Source organism: Cebus imitator, unplaced genomic scaffold (genome assembly GCF_001604975.1).
Source record: "Cebus imitator isolate Cc_AM_T3 unplaced genomic scaffold, Cebus_imitator-1.0 Scaffold244, whole genome shotgun sequence".
Classification (NCBI taxonomy): Eukaryota; Metazoa; Chordata; class Mammalia; order Primates; family Cebidae; genus Cebus; species Cebus imitator.
In genome coordinates this window covers 2,040,037-2,044,967 of record NW_016107559.1, presented here as the reverse complement: position 1 = coordinate 2,044,967, position 4,931 = coordinate 2,040,037, and positions in this window count along the sequence as shown.

Here is a 4,931-nt window from a genome sequence, read left to right as displayed (position 1 = left end):
ATGAGTCTCAGTCTGTTGCCCAGTCTGGAGTACAGTGGCATGAACTCAGCTCACTGCAACCTGGGTTCCAGCGATTCTCCTGCCTCAGCCTCTTGAGTAGGTGGGACTACAGGCAGGTGCCACCATGTCCAGCTAAATTTTATTTTTTAGTAGAGATGAGGTTTTACCGTGTTGGCCAAGTTGGTCTCCAACTCCTGACCTCAAGTGATCTGCCCAGCTCAACCTCCCAAAGTGTTGGTATTACAGGCATGAGCGACCATACCCGGCCTCCACTTTACATTGCTGTTAATTTTCTTTTCCTCTGCTTCTTTTGTTTTTTTTCCTTTGGAGACAGGGTCTCGCTCAGTTGCCCAGGCTGGAGTGCAATGGTGCAAACGCAACTCACTGCAGCCTCAACTGCCTAGGCTCATGGTATTCACTCACTTCAGCCTCCCAAGGAACTGGGACCACAGGCGTCATCATCACACCTGGATAACTAAAAAAAATTTTTTGTAGAGACAGGGTCTTCCTATGTTGCTCAGGCTGGTCTCAAACTTCTGGGCCCCAACAAGCCTGCCCCAGTCTCTTAAAGTGCTGGGATTACAGGCATGAGCCACCACACCTGGTTCATTTCTTTTCTCATTTGTTTATTTTTGGATGTTTTTGTTTTTGTAGTTTGTTTTCTTTGAGACGGGGTCTCACTATGTTGTCCAGGCTAATCTTGAACCCCTGGGCTCAAGCAATCCACCTGCCTTGGCCTCCCAGTGTGCTGGGATTACAGGTGTGATCCATCGCACCTGGTCCCATTTCTTAAAGGCAGTAGATTCCATTTCATTTGGTCTCAGCTATTGCGTGTCTCCGCAATTGTGTGTTCGTATGTTATGTGTGTTGTATTTGCAAATCACAGATATTTCATATCAAATTATGTAGATTTCCCAAATATCATTTATGTTCATTTCTATTACTCAGAAAATAGGCTTATCATCAGATCTTGTTATTTAATGCATTAACAAAGACACCTATGCTATAATATTACAAATTTGGTTTTGAGTTTTTTGATGATTGGATTTTTACACAATCTTTTCTTTGTCATCTTTTTTCTTGAGATAGTGTCTCATTCTGTTGCCCAGGCTGGAGTGCAGTGGCGTGATCTCAGCTCACTGCAACCTCCGCCTCCAGAGTTCAAGTGAGTCTCTTGCCTTAGCCTCCTGAGTAGCTGGAACTACAGGTGCCCACCACCACAGCCAGCTAATTTTTTTTTTTTTTTTTTTTTGAGACGGAGTTTCACTCATGTTACCTACCCAGGCTGGAGTGCAATGGCGCGATCTTGGCTCACCACAACATCCGCCTCCTGGGTTCAGGCAATTCTCCTGCCTCAGCCTCCTGAGTAGCTGGGATTACAGGCACACACCACCATGCCCAGCTAATTTTTTGTATTTTTAGTAGAGATGGGGTTTCACCATGTTGGCCAACCTGGTCTTGAACATTTCACCTCAGTTGATCCACCCACCTCAAAGTGGTGGGATTACAGGTGTGAGCCACTGTGCCTGGCCCTGTGCCTGGCCTCATTTTTCTTTCTTTCTTTCTTTTTTTTTTTGAGACAGGTTCTCACTCTGTTGCCCAGGCTGGAGTGCAATGGTATGATCTCCACTCACTGCAACCTCCACCTCCCAGATTTAAACAATTCTCCTGCCTCAGCCTCTCAAGTAGCTGAGATTACAGGCCCCTGTCACCACGCCCAGCTATTTTTTGTGTTTTTAGTAGAGACAGGCTTTCACCATGTTGGCCAGGCTGGTGTCAAACTCCTGGGGTCAAACAATCTTCTTCCTTGGCCTCCCGAAGTGCTGGGATTACAGGCATGAACCACTAGGCCCAGCCTAAAAACTGTTTTCACTGTTTTTTATAGATTGGAAGTGTTTTCTGCCCTCGCTCGTTACTCCCAGCATTTAAAAGATGCTAATATGAACATAAAAAAGATGCTAATATAAACATATTATTTTGAAAAGTGGTACACCCCCAAACACAGACACACGAACCCTAAAATCCCTTAAGAATCCAGTCTTAGATTGGAGAAACACCCTCAGGGGAAACTGCTAGAAACCAAGTTTCGGATTGCTGTTATCTACAGATGCTCCAGGACAAACAGGAAGAGGTTTAGAAATACAAAGCAGGGGAAATTACATAAATATATACATATATATGTATATATAGTATACAAATGAATATAATAAATTCAGAGAAGCAGGAAGGAGAGGAAGACCTTTGGGGCTTAAATCCCATCTGCCTTTGGCTTGTCCTGTGATTTTGGACAAATTCCTTCACTTCTTCGAACCTTAGTCTCATCTGTGAAATAGTGATAATTGTACCTACCTTATGAAGTGTAGGAATGGTGATAAGAAAGAAATATGGCCGGGTATGGTGGCTCCCACCCAGCATTTTGGAAGGCCAAAGAAGAGGAATTGGTTGAGGGTAGGAGCTTAAGGCCCGCTTGGACAACATAGTGAGATCCCATTTTTTTTTTTTTTTTCTGAGTCAAAGCCTCGCTGTATTGCCCAGGCTGGAGTGCAGTGGCATGATCTCGGGTCACTGCAACCTCTGCCTTCCAGGTTCCAGAGATTTTCCTGCTTCAGCCTCCTGAGTAGCTGGGATTACAGGTACCACCCAGCTACGTTTTTATTTTTAGTAGAGATGGGGTTTCACCATATTGGCCAGGCTGGTCTCAAATTCCTGACCTCAGGTAATCCACCTGCCTTGGACTCCCAAAGTGCTGGGATTACAGGTGTGAGCCACTGCACGGGATGTGAGACCCTGTTTTTACACAAAATAAAAAAATTAGCCACTCTAGTGGAGCATGCCTGTAGTTCTAGCTACTCAGGAGGCTGAGGCAGGAGGATTGCTTGAGTTCAGGAGTTTGAGGCTGCAGTGAGCTGTGATTGTACCACTGTATGCCAGCAAGACAGTCTCTAAAAAAAATAAAATGCCAGGTGCCGTGAATCACACCTATAATCCCAACACTTTGGGAGGCTGAGGCAGGAGGACCACTTGAGGTGAGAATTTTGAGACCAGCCTGGGCAATATAGCAAGACCCCATGTTTACAAAAATAACTTTAAAAATTAGCTGGGTATAGTGGTGCACTTGTAGTCCCAGCTACTCAGGAGGCAACAGGGCAACACCCCATCTCTACAAAATACAAAAAAAAAATTAGCTGGGTGGTGGTACAGGTCTGTCATCCCAGCTACTTGAGGGGCTGAGGTGGGGGGGATTGTTTGAGCCCAGAAGTTCGAGGCTGCAGTAAGTTAAGATTGTGTCACTGTGCTCCTGCCTAGGCAGCAAGCGACACTCTATCTTTAATAAAAAATATATATGTGACGTGCCTTCTGCTGAGCCTGACCCTGCCTGACACAGTCAGGCCACCTCATGAAAAAGGAAAAGAGAGAAGGAGGAGAGTGAGCTTTGTGCCTTTTGGGAAGTCAAAGGGGTAGGAAGTCACTTAACCTCCAAGCATGGCAACCTAGGGACAGTCCCCAAGAGCCTGAGAGGATGCTGACCACCAGGAGTCTGGAATGCTCAGAGCTGGCACTGGGGGTCTGAAGAACTGAGAAAAATCTGTTCACTTGGATGCCAAACCCTGGGATCTTCAAAGGATCCTGGCGCCCTGTGGTGGTCAGACTCCATGGGGCATTGAGGTTAGACTTAGTCTGCTTCTTCTCCACTTAAGGGAAAACAGGTCATTAATGGGGCTACAGTGGTCGGGCCTGGAATTTCAAGGTCGTGTGGGCATCTTGTCCTCAACTCACCTGGGCCTGCCTGTGGCTGAGGCCCTGAGGCCCTGGAGATCCCCAGGCAGCAGGCTCAGACAGGGGTCACATTGCATGATCCTCCCTGCTTTGCCCGTGGTCACTGCTGAAGGACTCCTAGGGTGCACAGTTTTTTTTGTTGTTGTTGTTTTGAGGTGGAGTTTCACTCTTGTTGCCCAGGCTGGAGTGCAATGATGCGATCTCGGCTCACCACAACCTCCACTTCCCGGGTTCAAATGATTCTCCTGCCTCAGCCTCCCTAGTAGTTGGGATTACAGGCATGCATCACCACGCTCGGCAAATTTTGTATTTTTAGTAGATATGGGGTTTCTCCACATTGGTCATGTTGTTCTCAAACTCCCGACCTCAGGTTATCTGCCTACCTTGGCCTCCCAAAGTGCTGGGATTGTAGGCGTGAGCCACTGCACCTGGCCAGGGTGCACAGTTTTTAAGAAGGACCCCTCTCTCAGGTGGCCCATCCTGCACTTGTACACCCTTGAGAATGAGGTCCTTCTTAAATATGCACTCTGGTTCTTCTCTTGCCTCACCCAAGTCCAGGCCCTGGGTCACGGAGTGAGAGGTGAACTCACAATCCAGCTCTTCCCAGATTTGGCTTCATACTGAACCACCTGAAAAGCTTGTGAAAATGCAGAAGTCCTCCTGAATCAGAATCTCTGCAGGTGGGGCCTCAGAATATACCAATATCCTCTTTAGTTGTTATCACAAGGCCAACCCCAGGCATATCCAGGGATGACCCTTGTAGAGCACTGAGGTTTATGTAAATTCCACAGACCTTTGCAGTTTACAAATCACTTTTCCATGCACAGAACGTATTTGATTTCCACAACATCCAGGGCATTTTTCAAAGAGGAAAATCACATCCATGATCATGTGGCAGAGCCAGAAGCAGCACTCACTCATTCAGTCAGTCAGTCATTCTCATTTTGCAAACAGCTTAAATGTTGAGTGAGGTACCAACAAGGAAATTGACACCTAGTAGGGAATACACACATATACACACGTAGACTACTTCAAATATGAGGGCCGTAGAGCCCAGAGGAAGGAGAAGTAGGGAGTGTGTTTCGAGTTGTCCAAGCAGGTTTCTTGGGGGAATATTTGGGTCAGGTGTTTTTTTTTTTTTTTTTTTTTTTTTT